Source organism: Bubalus kerabau, chromosome 15, assembly GCF_029407905.1.
Source record: "Bubalus kerabau isolate K-KA32 ecotype Philippines breed swamp buffalo chromosome 15, PCC_UOA_SB_1v2, whole genome shotgun sequence".
NCBI classification, from domain to species: domain Eukaryota; kingdom Metazoa; phylum Chordata; class Mammalia; order Artiodactyla; family Bovidae; genus Bubalus; species Bubalus kerabau.
Window position 1 is genome coordinate 28466326 of NC_073638.1, and position 21291 is coordinate 28487616.

Below are 21291 nucleotides of genomic sequence, written 5' to 3' on the forward strand. Positions count from 1 at the left end.
TCTCCAGCGTCCCCACAACAGGGGCGGGGACAGGCCTCGGTCCACAGCAGAAGCAGGCAGACCCCCGCTTAACAGAATCAAAAGGCCTCCGGGGGCCACTGCCCTCTTCTTCCTCCAGAAAAGGCTGCATTACCCAGGGCCGCCGATAGGTGGCGTGAGGAGCACAGATCTGCCTGGGGCAGTTGAGGCGGGTGACGTAGCCTACCAGTCCCAAGTGCGGGAGCCCCCCACCAAGAGACCCAGAAACGAGACAGAGGACATGAGACAGAAAAGGAAAGAAATCCCAGAGAAGAGAAGCTGACCAGGGGGAGGGGGCCCAAATTAAAGTGCAAGAGAGGCAGGCAAAGCGAAAAGGAAGAGGCTCCGGGACAGAATGGAGGCTGGCCAAGGAGAGGAGCAACAGAAGGTAAGATGGTGGGATGGCATCCCCGACTCAGTGGACACGAACTTGAGCAAACTCCGGGAGATAGTGAAGGACAGGGAAGCCTGGCGTGCTGCAGTCCATGGGGTCACAGAGTCAGACACGACTTAGCGACTGAACAACAAAGAAACGGCGCTCCTGATAGGGACTGAACAAGGGATGGACAAGGTGGCAAAGCAAGGAGAGGTTGCAGACTGCTGAGAAAAGAAATCTACTTTGGAGAAACATCACACAAGGCTCTGCACTGTCTTCCTCCCCATGAGCCCCCAGCTGGGCCTCCATCCTTGGCTCCCCCCCCAGAGCCTTCACCACGCCCTGCCTGTCCCAGTCACACCAGTGCTCCAAAGAGCAGGGGAAGGAAAATGTGCCCAGGTAGGGTGTGGAGAGTAGGGTCAGCAGGCAGCTGCAGCTCCTGGGAGAAGCCAGTTCACATCCCGCTCTGGCTGCAGGGCGGCTGCCCAACAGGAGACACAGGGCCTCTGCTGTCCCAGCAGCCTGCTGGGCCGCAGCCAGGGGCCTGAGGCTTAGCCCTGGTGGACCTCAGGTGCCACACCCCACGGTCAGCACGCCTAGTCTTCTTCCTAACCCAGAGGCCTCCCAGGAGAAGCCACCGCCTCCCACAAGGGGCCCCTTCAGGGTGTCTCCCTAGGAGGCCTGGGGCCTGAGACTCCCGGGGTTGGGTGGGTGCCAGGCGGACCTCTGCAAGACTGGGATGCTGTGCCCAGGACACCCTGGTCCTCCTGCCTCCTGGATTTAAGGGAGACTGGAATAAGGTCTATCGGACCAGAGACTCCTGTCCTTCAGCCTCAGACCCTCGAGTGTACCTGTGGCAGTCGTAAGACAAAGGGGGACCAACTGTGTTGTGTATGATCCACCCACCCTGCTCCCTGCCCATAATGGCTGAAGGGGATGATCACAGTGATGGTGGTGATGCCCCTAACATCAAACATCTGTAAGATGCCTGACTTACCAGACAACTTCACAAGCATCAGCTCAAAGGAACATCACAGCTGCAGGAGATGTTGGATATCAGGGCCATTATACAGATTCGAGAAGGTGAGGCTCAGAGTCCAAGGCCCCGCAGCTAACAATGGCACAGCTGGCATCGGCCCCTAATTCTGTGGATGCCACGTCCTAGGCTTTTTCCACTCTTCCTCACTGCCTCCCTGGCAGGTGCAGCAATGCATGGGCGCTAAGGGAAATAAAAATGCTGACCTTGACTTGAGACCAAGCAGGGCTCATTGGATGGAAGTGGTCTGACCCAGTCCAGGGGAGAAAAAACAGGACAAGAGAATAACCCAGATAAAATTCAACAGCTTTAACATTGACACCGATGATGTCATTTTCTTCCCCTTTCACGGTTTCCTGCCCAGCTCTGTTCTGTCCATTATGACTGATGTGAAGGCTGGGACCCTGGAGCCCCTTAGGAGGCAGGAGGGCTGGCTCATCCGTCAGCCATCACTGGACCCCAGCTGTTCACAGGTCTTCCTGTCACTCACTCTCAGCTGAGCTTCACACCAGAATGGGCTGCCTTCTCTCCCTCCCAAGCCTCCCCACAGTACCTGCTGGGCACCCTGCTGCTCTCTGCCCAGCAGAACATCTGCATCTATGGGGGAAGCAAGACAGTATCCCAGACAGGTTGTAGGAGGTCCTGGCCATTGGAGCCAGGCTCACAGGGCATGCCAACAGAACTACCAGCCCAGCAACTGACAGCCTTTCAGAGCAGGTTGCCAAGCTGCAGACCCCCCTCCCATTTTTTTCTGGTCTGGCTCAAAATTAGATTAAGGTGTAGAACTGAAATAAAGACAATCCCTACTCAAAAATATATCCACACCCGGAACATTCTCCCAAGGAGAGAGTTCTTAATTCCACCAAACGTTTTGTTTGAAAGGTAAATGCTTCCAATCCTAACAGTTATTTACATCTCAGCCCAAGTTATTGAATTAGGCTGATTTCCAAACAGCTGAGATCTGCCTGCATTTAGGTGGAGAAATTGGTGGAGAAAAGATTAATTTGGGAACGAGGAGTAATTTTGGAAAGAATGGTAACGTTATTCTTCCAGGAACCAAATTAACAACAAGTACTGATGGCCTCCTGTTGCCAAGGACCTCAGTCATCACTGGGGGAGCTGCAGCAACAGAGTCCCTGCCTCGTGGAGCTTACAGTCGCTCTGAGCTCACAGGGTTTGCTCCCTGCCTCCAGAACACCACGTCCTATCTGTGGCAAAGTCCTAGCCATGCTCACTCCTGCAGGACCTCTGTAAGTTTCTCTTCCACTGCTCGCTGTAGTTCAGACCCTCATCACTGCTCCCCTGGGCTGTTGTGGTACCCTGCATAATACGGTAGTGCCTGCGTGCTCAGTCGCTTCAGTCATGTCCGACTCTTTGTGACCCCATGGACTGTAGCCCGCCAGGAACCTCTGTCCATGGGATTCTCCAGGCAAGAATGCTGGAGTTGGCTGCCATGCCCTCCTCCAAGGGATCTTCCTGACCCAGGTTTCGAACACACGTCTCTTAGGTCTCCTCCATTGGCAGGAGGATTCTTTACCACTAGCGCCACCTGGGAAGCCTACCACTGTAGTAGCTGCACCTATCTTTCACCCTCTCCCTATAATCTGTCTTGGACACTAATTGGACTGTATGATTTAATACACCGAATGTGTATGCTGATCACTTCTCTATCAAACTCCAGTGTATTCATGGTGTTTCCATACCCTAATTACTTTTTTAAAAAAATCAAAACTTTTTAGCCTGGCATATAAATACCTCTATCTCTTTTCTACCCTTCTTGTATTTCCTCCCAGTACTTTCAGCTAAGATGATCTACTCCCATCCCCCACCACATTGTATCGAGCTCCAAGCCACTGAGTATCTCTTCCCTCCACTGAGCAGGGCCTTCCTTTCCCTGTGTAGTCCAGTTCTCAATCCTGCATCTTAGGATCACATGTAGAGCTTTTGCATAATAATAATAATCATAATGGGGATCAACTGCTGCTGCTGCTAAGTCACTTCAGTCGTGTCCGACTCTGTGCGACCCCACAGACGCACAGAGCCCGCCAGGCTCCGCCGTCCCTGGGATTCTCCAGGCAAGAACACTGGAGTGCATTGCCATTTCCTTCTCCACTGCATGAAAGTGAAAAGTGAAAATGAAGTCACTCAGTCATGTCCAACTCCTAGCGACCCCATGGACTGCAGCCTACCAGGCTCCTCCATCCATGGGATTTGCCAGGCAAGAGTACTGGAGTGGGTTGCCATTGCCTTCTCCAGGGGATCAACTAAGTCCCACCAAATTCTAAACTCTGGGGGTGTGACCAAGGCATCAGTCATTTTTAGAATCCCTCACTCATTCTAGGGCTTCCCCAGTGGCTCAGCGGTAAAGAATCCACCTGCAATGCAGGAGACTTGGGTTTGGTCCCTGCATCAGGACGATCCCCCATAGGAGGGCATGTCTCCCCACTCCAGTATTCTTGCCTGGAGAATCCCATGGACTGAGGAGCCTGGTAGGCAACAGTCCATAGGGTCACAAGGAGTCGGATATGACTGAAGCGACTGAGCACGCAACACACACACTCATTCTAACGTGCTGCCAAGGCTGAGAAACGCTGTCTTTGTCCAACTGCCACTCCAGCCCATGGACTGAATTGTAGGCTTCTTCCTCCAGACTCAAAGAGCACCTGTGATCTGTCATTAGCACTGACTTACCACACAACACATTCTGGTTTACGCTCTCTTTTTAACAAGGTTCTCCTGGCTGGAAGGTCTCTGTTACCCCATGACTTGTAAGAGCTGGGGTGGTGCAGACAGCCACCGAGTGCTGGTTGACAGACTGATGTTTGTCTTCAGGAGGGGAAAGAGCACAGCTCCCATCACCAGGCTTTGGAACTGTGCAGAAGTGGAGGTGCTGAAAGGGACTGGAAGCCTAGCCCTCCCTGTCAATATCAGCAGGGATAAATCATGCTGATGGTACACACCCTTGATTTGGTGTGATGAAAATTACACCCTACCTCTGTGATCTCCCTCCACCAAACCCGTAAGCCAAGAAAAACATCAGATAAATTCCCATTGAAGCGTATATCTACATCTGACCAGTCCTCCTCAAAACTCTCAAGGTCATCAAAAACAAGACAAGTCTAAGAAAATGTTACAGCCAAGAAGAGCCTGAGCAGACATAACAACTAAATGGAATGTGGCTATCTGGAAGAGATTGTGGAATAGAAAAAGGACATTAGGGGAAAACTAAAGAAACCTGAATGAAGATGGTCTTTAGCTAATAACAATATATCAACATTATTTCATCAATTGTAACAAGTATACCACACTAAGGTAAGACAGTAATCAGAAAAATGTGTAGGCAGCTTGTGTTGGAACTCTCTGTACTAGCTGTTCAGTTTTTCTATAAATCTAAAATTTTTCTTTAAAAAGTCTATTAAAAACAATTTAATAAATTTTTAATTCCATTAAAAAAACAAAACAGCTCCCCAACCCCCATCAAGCCCACGTCTGGTCACCTTCCTGGCAAGCAGCGTGGAGCCCTATGCCCTGCTGGTGGTGCCTGATGCTTCTGTAATAGGGGCTGGGCTTCTATGGTTCAGGACCACAAAGCCAAAAGCCCAGCAACGGCTTTTAAAGCTGCCTTTTAAAACAACTGCTTTGGGTCCAACTAGAGGTCATGGATGGATCTGTGGGCTTCAGAGGAAAATGCAACGTCTTCCCTTGATTTGCATGTTAAATGCTCATCAAACAAGCATTAAACATCAAGTATTCTGTTTAATAGCCTAACTACAAAATTCCAGAGAAGGGCTGAAGAGCATAGAGAAGTCAAAGCCTGGGACTGAGGAGAAAGCAGAGAGTGGTGATATTCAAATAGGCTGAGGGGCCCATGGTGGCTGTAGTCACTTTACTGAATTCCTGCACTGCCCTGAGGCGGCTGGACAGCTGACAAGCAGGGCAGGGGTCTCTGGCTCAAATTGCCGCAGCTGACACCCACCAGGGTGGCCCCTTCCTCCCAGGCCCCTCAGGCCTGATAGGGTCTCCTTGAGAAGCCCCAACTCTGGGTCTGCCCCACCATCCTGCACCCCCCAACAGCTGGGAGGCTGCAGGTTGGGCCTACTGGCCCCCATGATGCAGAGCTCTTCCCAGTCCTCAAGCCCAGGCCCAATCCAGCCCAGTTGCGCAGGGGGAGTGGGAGGGACAGAATCCCTTTACCAAGCATAGAGAACTGTTTGAACAAGGAGGCACCTTTATCTTTAATGTGGAATTACTTCTGAAGAAAAGGAAAAGAGCCGACCACGAAAAGAAATAAAGCCCTCTCTTAGAAGCGACACACTGGACTCGCAAATCGCCTGGCTTCTAAAAAGACTCCCTTGGAAAGACCCCAAGCTGGCCCACCAGCAGGGTCGTGGGGCCTTGCTGCTACCCCCAGCCCCCCGTCACCGCCCAATATGACAGTCTTGGCAGCGCCAGGCCAGCCGTCACCCTGTGGCTCCCTCTGACAGCCACCAGAGGCAGGAACACGGGGCAGCCTTGTGCAGCTGACCCCGCCACAGGCCCAGGACACAAGCTGTCCGGAGTGAGTCAGGGAGCAGGACTCACTGCTGCCTGCCAGCCCGGGGGCCCACGCCCCTGCCCCTGAGGGGACCTCAGTCCAGTTCCAGGGAGTCAGGATGGTGGGCCGCAGTGCACAGAAGCCCCAGGCCAGGGCCCTGACAGGCCGGGCGGGCATGAGCAAGTGAGTCAGGCCAGCCAGGGATCACGTCCCCACGCCTGCTGACAAAGAACCATTCAAGAGAGGCCAGACAAACAGTCCCAGCAGCAGAAACAGTAACTCAGAGCAGCTGCCAGGCCAAGAGGCCCAGGAGCCAGGCCCACGAGACCCTGCTCACAGGCAGACTGCAGGATGAGGCCGCTTGACTGGCTCCTTCCACTCTCTCTGCCCAACAACCCACTGCCTTGAGAGCACAGCTCTGGGTGGGCAGTTGAGCCCACAGGGCACTTTGTCTGTGCTCACACTGACTTGCCTGGTGGTGAAAATGACATGGGATGATCCCTGACCTATGGGCCCGTATACTTGGAAACCTGCCGAACCTGGTCACCTGCCTGCATGGAGGTTTACCTCACCTTGTTTTCTCAGCTTCAGGAAAGTACTGTCTCCTCCTTCCTGTTACATGCCTCATTGCCCCAATCCCCATAGAGCCAAGGCCCACGCTTCTTTCCAGGTCCCGTCCATCAGACTATGAGCTCTGTAGCTCTGTAGAAGGGAGGCACCTTCTAGGCATTCTCTGAATCTCCAACACTTTGCAGAGTGGCTGCTCAGTTAACGCCCATGACTGAAGGATCAGACGTTCAGCACCATTATCCTTTTAAGTCAAATTCAGCCTAAGCTTAAAACAACTCAAGGATCTGTGTGGAATTTTAAAGGAATTTAAAAAATTTTTCAGTGCTCCCTTCCCCCCATTTCCTCCTGCCCACTCTCCAGGTCTCCATCAAATCCCAGTCACCAAAACACTATGATGAATCAGCTTCCCTCCACTGCCTTCAGTCCTTAAGCACTTCCCAGACCTCCTGAGCTGCGCTCACTCAGTTGTGTCTGACTCTTTATGGGCCCATGGACAGTAGCCAGCCAGGCTCTGCACACGGAATTTTCCAGGCAAGAATACTGGAGTGGGTTGCCATAGCCTCCTCCAGGAGATCTTCCCAACCCAGGGATCGAACCTGCATCTCTTGCATCTCCTGAATTGGTAAGAGGATTCTTCACCACTAGCGCCACCTGGGAAGCTCCCCCAGACCTCCAATGAGGTCAAATTCCTAGTTCTCAAACTCTACCAAAGGAGTAGGACAAACTGAGATGACCCATGGGCAAAAAGGAATGTACACTTTAGGTGTGTGTGGTGTGCACCTGGGGGCGAGTGATAGGCGGGACACAGCCTGGAGGGGCAAGTGGGCTTTCAACATGCCCTGGTGCATGAGGACTTTTTCCCACATATGTTCAATTCACAAATGCTCACTGGGCTTGCTCCATGTCTGACACCATGCCCTCCTCCTCCCCACCCCCGTCTGGGGAAAAAAACGGACCTTGCCTTTGAAGAAGCAGGAGAGGGTGTGGGGAGCAGGCATGGACATAAGTAGCTAAGTGCAGGCCCAGTGGGAGTAGCCTTTAAGGGAAGAAGCAACAGAGCATTTCAGGGGTACCAGGAAGAGGAAAGTTTGTCTGTTTACTAAGAAATGTGCAGACTCTTTGCAATTACATGGACTATAGCTTACCAGGCTCCTCCATCCATGGAATTTTCCAGGCAAGAGTACTGGAGTGGGTTGCCATTTCCTTCTCTAAGAAATAGGAAAAGCTATTTTAAAGAATGAGCACTGGAGAGGGGCCTCAAAGGACACTGTAACGATAACGAGTGCTAAGTCGCTTCAGTTGTGTCCAACCCTCTGAGACCCTATGGACTACTATAGCCCCACCAGGCTCCTCTGTCCATTGGGTTCTCCAGGCAAGAATACTGGAGTGGGTAGCCATTCCCTTCTCCAGGGGATCTTCCGCACCCAGGCATTGATCCCTCGTCTCTTATGTCTCCTACACTGGCAGATGGGTTCTTTACCACTAGCGCCACCTGAGAAGTCCTAAAAAATTGAAAGAAATTCTAATAACAATAACAATGTGTCAGTACTATTATTATTATAGCAATTAATATCTAGCAAGTGTGTTCTATATGCTAGGCACAAAGAAGCACTTGACGTAACTTAGCCCTGCTCAATTCTCATGCCCATTTGACAGATAAAGAAACTGAGGCTTAGAAGAGTTAAGCAAGCTAGGAAGCGTCAGCAGCCAGATTAGACCCCAAGTCTGTGCGTCTCCAAAGGCGACCATCCCCTGCTCTGCAGGCCAAAGTAAGGGTTCATTCCTGCTAGGGCCTGAGCAGAGGCAGAGGGTAGGAAGTCCAAGGCTCAGGATGATCACATGGAGAAGGTGCCTGGTGCGATAGCTGCGGCCGGGACCCAGAGAGCTTCGAGGGCCAGAGCCAGGCATCTGTCCCCACTAACAGGCACGGAGAGGTTGGAATACTGGCCCACAGATCAGTGGTAATAAAAGCAAGAGGGCTGAGAAAGTGGAAGGAGAGAGAGCCCATCACCATGGTCTGGGTGAGAGACTGCAGCTGGGCAAGGTGAGAGGGTGCAAGGAACCTGTGAGCTCACGCCTGTGTGTCAGGTATGGATATTATGTGTGAGTGAGAAGGGGAAAGAGAATTCAAGTGTGAGCCACACATGAGTGAGTGCGGGGGCCCTGCTTGTTGAAGATGGAGGTTGGGGGTTCCTTCTGGGTGGGAGGTGGGGTAAGGTCAGCGGGGAGAAAGGGAGGGACTGGGCAGGAGCACTCAGAGAAATGAAACCATCATCTCAGAGGGCTCTGGGTCCTGCAAAGCCCACAGGGCCTGTCATAGGGAAGGGACCCAGTTAACAACTGTTAAAGGGATGTACGTATGACGTTAAGACCTTGCTTCTGGTCCCCTCCTGAGGACTGGCTTTACCCTTCAGCCATGTGAGGGTCACTGTCATTCTAACTAGATCCTCCCTCATCCCTGGCCCCAAATCAGGGCTTCTGAGCTGAGCAGCCACATTCCCACGGCCCCAGCCTGGTCCCCTGGGCCCCAGCGCCCCTCCTGAGCCTCCCGCTCCCCCGTGCGTCTTTGTAACAAGTGTGTTCCTGGGGGAGCTCCAGGCTGACTTCATACTTTCCCAGGTCAGAGTCTCCCCTCCCCCTTCCCATTCCAGGGCAGAGAAGACGGTGCCAAATTGGATCCAAGGTTTTGTTTCGGCCAGAGATATTCTGCTTCTCATCAGAGACAGACAGCCCTGACCAGCGCCTCCTGTCACGCTCTCCAGTTGCCCCAAGGCTCTCTGTCCGAGGATTCATAGACTCAAAATCAATCTGGCTCATCCCTCCAGAGACCACATCTCCCAAGACTCCACCAGGCCCCGGTTGTTATCCTAGCAAAACAGACCAAGTGGACATGGTGTCCAGGAGGGTCAGGGGCTGCAGCCTGGGAGATAAGAACTCGGTCTCAGATTCTTGAGCATCTCCTATCTCACAGGTTGAAAGGGAAGCCTTCTCAGGGGTGACAAGACCACCCCCTTCCCTGCTCCACTCAGCTACAACCCTGTGTTATAAAATTATAAACACAGTTTGGCACTTGGAGAGAAAAGGGATCTTTTTTAAGACTGTACAGGCTACAAAAACTGGGAGGAAAACAAATGCCTTATAAATCATGAAATCTGACCCCTTTACTGGCAGATGAGAAAACAGAGGCCTAAAATCGTGGAGGCTTTTGGGTTCGATCTGTGGTCAGGGAACTCAGATCTAGTATGCTGCGTGGTGTGGCCAAAAACTAAAAAAGATAAAATCGTGGAGGCTTTCAGTTGCTGGAGATCAGTCTAAGCCATTCCTGACTACCACCAGAAACCTAGTTTGCATCTAAAAGGGCTATCTGGGATATGAATGCAATGCCCCCTGGAGCATAGCCAGGACTACACCTGGGTCTGCACCCCCAGGCTCACCTCCTTTATGCTGCAGGCAGGGGCAGGGCCTCTCGTGACTGGTCTGCCTCCTCAGGTGCTCAGGCAGAAGCTGGTGAGAGATTTGTTAGACAATGAGTCCTGGGGGCTGCCTGGCACAGTCTGCCATCCAGATGGCTGCCAGCGAAGCCCAACGGGGCCAGGGGCCAGGCTCTGACTTACAGGATCCGATGCTCTGGCTTCTCTATGGCTGCGGGGAGTTTCCAGGGTCTAGGGAACTGCCTCTGCTCCCTCCTCTCCTGGCCACATTCTCCAAGAAAACAGAATGAAGCAGGCTCCCCATCCACTAGGGCACCCACACTTTGAAGGGACATGGTAGTCCCCAGAGGATTGGTGGCAACAAAGAAAAAAAGGCAAGTGAAGCAAGTGATGTGCGATAGGAAGTGTGTGTGTGTGGGGGGGGGGGGGTGGGGAGGGTAGGTCACAAATCCTAGCTGAAGAGTCAGAGGCCTCAGCCACAGTGGAGTGGGTGACCTCTGAGCCTCAGTTTTCCCATTTGCATGATGTCCCAATTGGATGTCCCCCTTCTGGCTCTGAGAAATCTAGGATTCTGAGGTCAAGGACTCTGTCTTCCTCGTGATCCTGGCAATGAACACACAGTAGGTAGGTACTTAAAGCAATTCACTGAATAGTTGAATGACGTGGGGCCCAAGTCTGTCCAAAGTTCACAAGGTGGCCAGAAAGGAGACTCTGGCCTCCAGAGTCTATCACCAGACCCAGAGAGAAGCTACAGGTCTTGGGAAAGCTCTAGCAATCCAGGAGCCCTTGGCAAACCGCCTTTCTGTCCCAAGACACACAGATGTGCTTGGAGGAGCCAAGGAGAAAGCAGGAAAGTGTCCCTGAGGGATAGAGGGCAGCCTGGACACTCCTTCCCCGCCCATCATCACCCTAAATACACCCTAAATACTTTCTAAATACACCTGGCTCCTCTCTTGCTGGCTCCTCCTCCCAACCCTCCTCAAGGCTTTGTCTCCTCTCCCTGCCCTCCCCTGCTCTCCTAACACAGTCACACCTTTCCTCCTTCCTTTGCGGAGGTTCAGAGCCTCAGCAGGTCTTGGAGCTGCCTGATCCTGTGTCAGGCAGGAAGGCTCAGGGGCAGAACTGAGATTCCTAAGAGGGGCCAGGAGCCTCAGGCTTTCTTAGGGTCAAGGCAGGTAGGAAGCAGTGGGGAGAGATTTAAATTCTGGTCCATGCCCAGCCTCTTGCATCTAGCACGCAGAAGAGGGGCTCCCCTCTGAGGGAGTCTGGAAGTGCATTTCCCCCCATCTTCTGCAGAGTTCTCAGGGAGATGTTTCCTCCTAGCCTTTCTGTGCCTTCCCCTACACGCTCCTCCAAGGAGCTGGATGAGGCAGAAATCTCACTCTCTCTTCCAGCTGGAGACCTGTTCAGAAGAAGTACTCGTGTGTGTGTGTGTGTGTGTGTGTGTGTGTGTGTGTGTGTGTGTGTAGGGAAGCAATGGTATATGTTATTGCTGGTCTGTGTGAAAGCGCACACAGTTCAATGACAGGTGTATGTGTAGCCTTGTGGGTTGTGTGCGGTGGTTTGGTACATGCATGGTGTATTTAGTGTGTACATGGTGTATATATGATATGATATATGTGTGTGCTGTGTGTTTATGTAGTGTATGTGGCAAGTAGGTGTGTCTGAGTGTGTGGGTGGTGTGGTGAGCGTGCATGTTTGGGGTGTGTTTGTGATGTGTACTGTGTGTTGGGGGAGCTGGAGTGGCTAGGGGTGACATCAGTGTGAGGTGGGAGCTAGCATTTCAGGGTCTCCTACCCAGAGAAGTCAGGGGTAATCAGTATCTAGGCAACCATGTTGGGGGGAGGGGAGGAGATATGGAGGTGAGGAATGGGCAGAAAAGGAGGGAGGCTGAGAATTGAAAAGGGGTTTCCATGGCAACTACTGGGCAGGTCACGTGAAAAAGGCCAAAGCAGAAACAGATATAGACATCAGCACATACAGACGATGAGGGCCCTGGGACCCCAGAGTGGGGGCCCTTCCATGGAAGACATGGGCTGCCAACTGATCCATCTCCAAACCTGGAAATCTGGGCCTAGGCAAAGCGCACGATGCCAAGAAGACAAAGGAAGTGGAGACAGAGGCCACACTGCCAGGGAGAAGCCCTGGAAGCCACAACCCCCGAGGCTGGATGTGGGCAGCGGGGGCCTGGCCAGGCCCATTCTCCAGCACGCCTGCTCCCTGCTCCCACCCTCGGGTGCTTCCTCTACCAGCCACCACTTGTAAGAGCCCAGAAGCAAGTGCCAGGAGCCCCTTCCAACTAGGCAAAGAAGCCCAAGAGACACAATGGGGAAGGCTGTGCCAAGGCCAGCCCTGCTGAGGAAAGAGGGCAGGGTACCAGGAAAGGAGGGGATGGGGCCGGGGGACCAGGCCCGCCCCAACCCCCACCCCGCTGGAAGAAGCCAGGACGGGTTAGACAAGAGGAGAGGAACACTGATGCACTCTCATGAACCATGCCCTGGAACGCCAGCCCTTTTTTTACCTGCCCCTCCTCCCGGTGCCCACTGCCCAGCCCCAGCTCCCCCGTCCTCCAAGCGCCAAATCAGCAAGTCCCATTTTGCACGGATCATGTGTGCACACTCATAGCCAGCCACCTCCCCTCGTCTTCACAACCGCACACTCAAGTGTCCACAGCTTCCAAGTAACAAAGGGAAAACTACACCGCCCTGGTACGAGGAGAGCAGCCCTTTCCCCCTCTCCCAAAACCACAGCCCCAAGCTCCAGGCAGCAGCAAACGCCTTATCCGAACAGCTTCACCCCCACCGCCACGGCCTGTCTCCCCCGTCGGCGGCCCCTCTTCTCTTCCGACGCCCACCTCCCCTTTGGGTTTCCATCTCCTACCGGGTCTCCGCTGCCCTAGCGGCGTGCCTGGCGAGAACCGCTCACACCCACCGAAACAAACCTACCCTGGCAGCATCCTGGCGCCGCGCGATCGGTCCCCACCCAAGCCCCTCTCCCTCCTCGTTAGAGGAACCCAACTTCGCCACCTCTGCAGCGGCTTACCTGCGCGGCGTGTCCCCTCCGAGGCAATCCCAGGAGGATGAGTCCGGAGGAACCTGGGAGTGGCGAGGCTGGGGGAGGGCGGTGGGCGAGGCTTTCGCTGTTTTTCCCGCCTCCCCTGCTGGGAAGGGTGGGGGCGGGCTGGAGCGCCGCGTCCGGCAAGCGTGGGGAGTGGTGGGCGGGGGCTCGGCCGGGGCTGGACTCCGGGGACTGCGGTGTCACCGTCTGCCGGCCTCCGGGTAGCGTCGTCGCGCGGACCCCCTTCTCCTCGCCCGGCGCTGCCCGCCCCTCGAGCGCGCCGCCGCTGCTCCTGGGTGCGGGCGGGATTCAAGGGACAGGCCGCTTGGAGAAGCAACAGGAGACCGCCGCCGCGGAGACCGGCCAGGGCGCGCGCATCCGCCGCCAGCTGTTGCTTTTTGGTTTTCCTCGGCTGAGGGTGGGGAGGGAGCAAGACAAACACGATGACAGAGCTAGTGTCTCTCCGAAACAGTAAACTCGGTGGGTGGGTGGGGAGGGAGCGGGGAGGAGGGCGAGGAGGGGTCGGAAAAATACGAGAAAATAACCCAGCACCAGACACTGCAACCCACGTTAACTGGGAGGCTTGGCAATTAGGGGGATGCGCACCTAAAGCATGAATGGCTGTGTTGTAGGCGCGCGCGCGGGTTCTGGCTGGAGTTGTCATTTTCAGCGGGAGCCTGGTGGGCTGCTGGAGGCGGGGGCTCGCCGGAACCACAGCTTTGCCTCCCAGATCCTCCTCATCGGGGCCCGTTGTCCTGCCCCCGCAGGGTCACAGTACTGCCCCCCTCCCAGTCCACTTCTCAGGTCCAAATTCGAGAACGACAAACCTTAATGGGATTTAACTCCTAGCTCGGCAACTCCGCCCGTGATACCACCTAGAGCCCAGCACTGAAAGGCGCTCTGGAGCCTCAGTTTCTTTCCTCGTGAAATGGCGGTGAGAACACTGACCCCCGGGAGCAGAGTGGGCGCTCAGCGAGCAGGCAGCTGCTCTGAGGAGCAAGGCCTGTAGGAAGGGCTCCAGGCCAGGCGCTGGCAGAAACCACGGATACTGCAGGGGCTGGCCACTCGGTTGGTAGCCAGGAAGCCACGCTGCAGGCCATGAAGCTGCCCAGAAGAGCCTGGAGGGGGACCGGGCAGAATGAAGCCCGGAATTCCTGGGAGAAGCTGTCCAAGCCTGAGAGGGGCCACAGGGACTTCCTCACAGACCCTGTACCCTGGAACCATGGGTACTGCCAGCCTTACCTCAACACTCCCAGCCCTGGCCCTCAGTTTTCTCATTTGTGACGTGAAGGAGAGGGACTCGATAATCCAGAACCGCCTTCCAGATGGACCCTCTGACTAAATTATCTTGAGAAACGGTCCAATCTCAAAACCCCAAGGCAGGAAATAAACATGGGTTCCAGAAGGCTTTGCCCAGATGTGGAAGCCATGAGTGGCTGCTGAGAAAGAGTGGGGAACGCTTGAGAGGACAAGACACCTCCATGAGCACCGGACCTTGGACAGAGTGGACGCCTCACTCTGGCCCAGTCCCCAAAGTTCCTTGGGTGCCCGTGAAAATCAAAGCTCTTTCATCAAAACCTGGCTTAGATCTCTCAGATCCGTGTGACTTTACACAGATTTGCAGGGGCAAACCTTTTCCTCTGCACATGAGCATTTGGTTCCAACTGCCCTTCTCCCTGTTCTTTTTGCTCTGCTCTGAGAGATGAAGCCACATCACTCACAAGGCCCTTGTCCTTTGCACACGCGCTTGAGTGCTACCACCTGCCACCTCGCTGTGTTGTTTTTCAGAATTTCTCCTGGTGAGAACACTTCAGATCCTGGCTCTGCAAGTCTGTTTGGGAAAGCACGGGCCGGGGGAGCAGAACTCCAAAGCCATGCCACCTGTTAGTACCTGCCCTTTTCTTACCAGAGAATGCCATGGTGTTTGGCCAAATTACTCAGGTACCTCAGGGCAGCAAAGAGCCACAGGGGAACAGTAAGAGCTGCATCATGTGTGGAAGGGCTGAAAATGTGCTTCTCCCCAGTCCATCCAGGGCCACAGCTGAGGGAGTTTGGGGTGATACAGCTATGCAGTCACACACAAGCTTGTTCTGGCAGGAGTCCTGGCTCCCTTCTAGGGGAGGAAGAAACGCATCTAGCCCCTAGGACACATGCGGACGCCAGTGAAAAAGGTCACCAGCTGCCTCATTCTTTCCACACATTTATGGTATGAGGAGCTACTGGGCACTGAGCCCTGGGCAAAGCTCCAGGCTGCACAGTGAAAGAAAAGTCATGGCCCCTTGGAGCCAATGGGGCTTCTCTGGTGGCTCAGCCAGTAAAGAATCTGCCTGCAATGTAGGAGCCCTGGGTTCGATTCCTGGGTCAGGGAGATCCCCTGGAGAAGGCAATGGCTACCCACTCCAGTCTTCTCACCTGGAGAATTCCATGGGCAGAGCCTGTCAGGCTGCAATCCATGGGGTCACAAAAAGTCAGACACAACTGAGAGACTAATACACACTAGAAACAATGGGTGAGGTAGAGATTTATCAAATAATCCCATGGATAAATGTGTCATTAAAATGGTTTTGAGCTCTGAGGAGGTAGCATTTGAGAAGCAAGCTGAAGGGTCAGGAGGTGTTATGGAGAGGAGGTGAAGGAGCCAAGAATTGGAGTGACAGGAGGGGTTGGGAAATGATGATTCTGACACGGGAACAGAAGCCACATGTGCAAAGACCCTGAGGCAGAAGGCGCATGCATGAAAGGAGCCACTGTGGCTCTGGAACAGAAGAGACAGGTTGGAGAAGGATGCAGACGCCAGTCCAGGCAGGCCTGGTGGTTCCTGGGTGAATTCAACTCTTATCCTCAGGACAATGGGAAGCTTCTGAAGGACCTTAAGAGAGCTGTTGCAAGCTAGAATTGGGGAGTGGCAAACTCTGCAGTGTGGGGGATCCCACAGTCAAAGGTGAGGAACTGTCAGGAGAGCAGGGCTCATGTGAAGCTGGGAAATGGGCCTACACCCCAGTGAAGGGAGCCCTGCATCTCCAGAGGCCAGGGAACAAGGAAAGAGAGCTGGGGCGGAGGGGCCCTCGTCACAGTAGGACGAGGAAGGACAGAAACTGTTTCTAAATCCTCCCCACCCCCACCCCTCCAGAATAAGAGCCATGCCAAGACCTAAGGTTTGGAAGGCCGGTGTAACTCTTTTGAGCTTACGGACTCATCTGTGCTTTAAAGCTGAGCGAAATACCTTGCAATAGTGCAGCTAAGACTCCATGTGGATTGCCCCCAGTTGCCTTGTACTGTGGCAGACACAGACCTTCAGCATGTCAGCAACCCAGGTCACACAGCCATGGACAGGAAGCAGAGGGCCTGCCGGGAAAATTAAAAGAGCAAGACCAGAAGCCATCCGAGGAGACCCCTGCCCTTCCTAGGAGGCCCCTTTGGGTGCTGCTTCATCCTGGGGTGCAGACTACAGGACCCAAGCAGACCCCACCCACCAGTTGTTTACTCTGTGTCCGTTTGTACTCATTCTGCTTTGTAGGAATTTGAAGGCGTGCTATCCCAGACTTCAGCCAAATGCTAAGCCCCCAGACCCTAAGACAGAACTATTTCCTAACTCCTTGCTGAAAGAGTTCTGCTCACTTCAAAAACACTCCTTGGTCATGCTCCCTTCCTCCTTTCCTGATCTTTTCCCAACTCTTCAGCTTTTCCCTCAAGCAGCTGTGTTGGCCTCTTTGTCCTCTGCTCTGCATTGTTCCTGGACAGTCCAATCCACAACCATGATTTTGCCGCCCACCTGGGGCTGATGACCCACTCTCTCAGCCTGGTCCTTACTCCAGAAACCCAGAGGAGTTATCATCTCCAGGGGCTCAGGGGTACTCACACTGGATCCATCATCTGACCCCGCTCCCCCCTGCCCCCCGCGCCAGAGCTGACTCTCCTTCCCTGCTTTTCCTTGACTTTGGAAATGGCACTGCTCCAACACTGTTATTCATCTGGAAAAGTGTGTGCCATCCTTATGCCTCTCCCCCACTGCTTCTGTTCTAGGTCAGGCTCCAGGATGCCAGCCTCCCATTGGTGTCTCTGCCTCAGTCTCCCCACCCTTATGCTAACTCTAGTTTCTACAACACTGAGGTGATTCAAACCTTCCTAGACTCCGATTCTCTGCAAGTTAAAATCCAGCTGCTTAAAATCCAGCATTCAGTCTTTACCACCTGACACCCATCTACCTTTTCAGCTTCATCTCCTGACCCATTCTCTGCCCTGCCTTCCCCATTTTATCACTCTGGTCACCTCAATCCTGGCAAATGCTCTTCCCCAGACCAACAGGGCCATTCACAATTATTCAAATACCCTGCCTGCTTGCTTGCCCCTAAACTTTTGTTCATATCATCTTCTCTGCTTAAGACATCCTGTCCCTCCCTTCTCTACTTACATGAATCGCATCTACCATGCAAAGTGAAATTCGAAAATCATCTTACTGAAATTAAAGCTGTCTTGTCCATGCTGCCATGAACTGCATTGTCTCTGCATCTGTGCGTGTACATACCATAATTTGAATTTTTCTGTGTTTAATTTCAGGTGTGCCACCTGCCAATAAGGAGATGCCAGTTTGATCCCTGGGTCAGGAAGATCCCCTGGAGGAGGATGTGGCAACCTACTCCAGTATTCTTGCTGGAAAATCTCACGGACAGAGGAGCCTGGCGGGCTATAGTCCATGGGGTCGCAAAGAGTCAGACACAACTGAACACACACACATGAGGCCCTAGTAGAATGGGAACTCCTTGAGATCAGCCAGCCATCTTACTCCATTTATACACCCCACTGTCTTGCATGGTGACCCACTTACAGTAAATTTAAGCGAATTACAGCTCACAAGATCCTACCCTAGCCCACCTCTCCAGATGCATTTTGAACACTTTCTTCTGTGATCTCTCTCCCAGGCAACAACCTTTCAGCTTAATCAAAAGGTCTTCAGAACTGGTTCCCTGAGCACTGGTACCCTGGGCCCAGACCACACCTGTGAGATGCATTTCCTTTGTTCTCTCGTCCCAAGATGAAGCGGGTAAGGAAGCTAGTGCTGGTGAGGCCCCAGGCAGAGGAGAGGAGGCCAGACTGTCAGGACAGGAGGAACAGGCAACCCTGACATGACAATGGGGATGAAAAGCAGGACTTCAATGACTGTGGATGGAGCAGTAGAAACTGCAGAGGATGGCAGACACCGCTGGTTTTCCAGACCAGGTCTGCTGCTGCTGCTGAGTCACTTCAGTCGTGTCCGACTCCTTGTGACCCTATGGACTATAGCCTGCCAGGCTCCTCTGCCCATGTCTTCTTTTTCCCTTCTATCAGAACTTTTTTCTAAATCAGTTGCCACATGTTTGGTTTGTTTTTTATTTATTATTTTTGGCTATATTGGATCTTTGCTGCTTTACACAGGCTTTCTTTAGTTGTAGCGAGTGGGGGCCACTCTGTTGTGGTGTGCGAGCCTATTGTGGTGGCTTCTCTTGTTGCAGAGCACAGGCTCTGGGTGGGCGGGCTTCAGCAGTTGCAGCACACGGGCTCAGGGGCTGGGGCTCACAGACCCTAGAGCACGGGCTCAGTGGAGTTGTGGTACACGGCTCTAGTTGCTCCACGCCGTATGGAATCCTCCTGGACCAGGGATCAAACCCATGTCCCCTGCGTTGGCAGGCAGACTCTTAATCCACTGCACCACCAAGAAAGTCCTTGTTCAGTTTAAACTGCTGATTTTTCAATAACTAGGGGCATTCATATGATCCAGTTTTGGCCAAGGAGATGGGAACAGAATTATACTGAGGAAGAACTCTAAGAAAGACACAGTAATATGTCCCTTTTGCCCTTTGCTCTTTTCCGTTTGTTCCTTCTTCTATTCCCTTTTTTCTTCCTCATCTTCCTGCTCCTTCTTCCCCTTGTCTTTCTTTTTTCTAATGTAGACTATAGTTGATTCATAATATTGTGTTACTTTCTGGCATACAGCAAAGTGATTCAGTTATACATATATATGTATATATATATATGGCTTCCCAGGTGGCTCAGTGGGTAAAGAACCTGGCCTGCAATGCAGGAACCACAGGAGATATGGGTTCAATTCCTGGGTCAGGAAGATCCCCTGGAGGAGGGCACAGCAACCCACTCCAGTTTTCTTGCCTGGAGAATCCCATGGACAGAGGAGCCTGCTGAGCTATAGTCCATAGGTCAAAAAGAGTCGGACACGACTGAAGCAACTGGGCATGCAAGCGTGTGTGTGTGTATATATGTACATACACATGTATGTATATACATATATGTTCTTTTTCAGATTCTTGTCCATTATAATTTATTACAAGATATTGAATATAGTTCTCTGTGCTATCGGTAGCACCTTGTTCTTTATCTGTTTTACATAGAGTAGAGGATTGATGCTGAAACTGAAGCTCCAATGCTTTGGCCATCTGATGGGAAGACCCAACTCATTAGAAAAGACCCTGATGCTGGGAAAGACTGAATGCAGGAGGAGAAGGGGACAACAGAAGACGAGAAGGTTGGATGGCATCACCGACTCAATGGACACGAGTTTGAGCAAACTCCAGGAGATGGTGAAGGATAGGGACTGGCGTGCTGCAGTCCATGGGGTCGCAAAGAGTTGGACATGACTGAGTGACTGAACAACAAAATGTGTATCTGTTAATCTCAAACTCCTAATTTATCCCTCTCCCGCTTTCACCTTTGGTAACCATAAGTTTGTTTTCTATATCTTGTTTTTTTTTTTTGGTCAGAAACATGAGTGTGATGCCTGGAGGTGAAGCAGCCATCTTTCAACCATGAAGAAAAAAAGTCTTAAACTCAGGATAGTAGACCAGAAAGAAAGGAAGCCTGAAGGAGCCATCAGCAACATCTGAATAACCTAATTCCAAAGTTCCTGTTACATGAGAAAACTCAGCTTCTAGTACATACATTTTTTTTTTCCAGACTGAGTTTTTTTAAAAGATGAAGACAGGAGGATGGGGGTGGGGGGATGTTTGTAAGGCCAGGCCTCCCCTCCCTCTGTAAGCTCTGGCCCTCCCTGGCCCTAGGCTGGAGCCTTCAAAGGGTAGGACTGCTGGAGGCTGTCAGCAGCTCTCCTCACTTCTGTTAGAGGTGGCACTGGCTGACACCCCTCGCCCTGCCCCCAGTACATTGACTGTAGCTGGTTTTCTGTTCCATGCAGCCAACACAATCCTAAGGGATACAAGTGGGAAGAGCAGCCTTTAATCTTGAGAGAGCAGAAATTCAGCACAAGCCTTCCTCCCCTAGAAGACCTCTACCTGCCACTCACAACCCCACGGGCACACACCTGATAAACGTGCCAGCATATCAGAAACACAAATCTCAGCATCTCTCTTCTTGGAGTGGATCCTGCATGGTCCCTTTCTTCGGTATCTTTATCCAGATCTTGATTTTTGGAAAAGGAAGAAAAGCAAAGGCAGTCACGGCGGGGGAAGTCTAAAATAAAATCTCTCCCTATCTTCCCACAGGAAAACTCTGACATATGTCAGGAAACAAGGCATGCCAAAGGATGGATGCGATTTGTTTCTAAGTGAAAAATTCATCCCAATCCCATTAGTCTGGAAAACTTAAACTGCTGCTGACTAACTTAAACTTGTCTTGTAAGCATGTAACGTCACCTTAAGGTGCTGATCTCTAATTATGAGCACACTTCTGCCAGGGCTGCTGGTTATTCAAATTGGAGCACATGATCACTCCTTCCCACCCCCCAGCCTTTCCACTCTGCAAATATGCACCCATTTGTCTTTTCCTAGTGAATACAAATGGGAGAAAACTGAGTAATGTTGCCCTTTGGATATAATGATGTCAGAAATTCAGTACATAATGGCTCCATAGACAAGACCAGAATAGCTTCGTGTTTCTGTTTTCCCTATGCACAGAGGAACTGACAGCCTGTTAGCATAAGCAGGCATCTGAACTCCCTGCCCCTCCCTGAGTGCCTGGATCCAGCTTTCAGGCGAGAGACACCTGTTTATCATCATACACTGTCTTCCAACCCACTGGATCCGGGCTCGGAACGGAGGCTGCAGCTGAGTTTGGGGGCCAGGAAGAACTCTAGGGACCCAGAAGGCATCTCCATTCAGTCTATAAACCAGCTTTGCAAATAGGCTAAAACCCACTAGCCCAGACACGTTTGCCAGGCAAGTAAGACTGTTCTGAATCGACTTATTATTTTGTGCAGCCCTAACGTCACCTCCACCCCAAAGCCTGAGCTGGAGTTTAGGAGGAAAAAAAATAAAAATGATTTAGG

At 52.4% G+C, this 21291-nt stretch overlaps 1 protein-coding gene and 1 long non-coding RNA gene across 3 annotated transcripts in view; one reads left to right on the forward strand and one right to left on the reverse strand.

The window, feature by feature from the left end:
• The window catches only part of FXYD6 (FXYD domain containing ion transport regulator 6), a 35662-nt gene extending 22604 nt beyond the window's left edge, over positions 1-13058 (reverse strand). Inside the window, exon 1 of one of the 2 annotated variants that reach the window (XM_055548211.1) lies at positions 13008-13058. The gene's annotated coding sequence lies outside the window, so the exon portion shown is untranslated. Of the gene's footprint in view, positions 1-9968; positions 10036-13007 lie in introns of those variants that run through there. The other variant, XM_055548210.1, reaches the window with a different exon arrangement.
• Positions 318-19943, forward strand: LOC129628750 (uncharacterized). Its single transcript, XR_008702895.1, has 3 exons — positions 318-406; positions 17942-18063; positions 19772-19943. It is a non-coding gene; the product is annotated as an uncharacterized LOC129628750 (long non-coding RNA).
• Positions 19944-21291: the final 1348 nt, after the last annotated feature.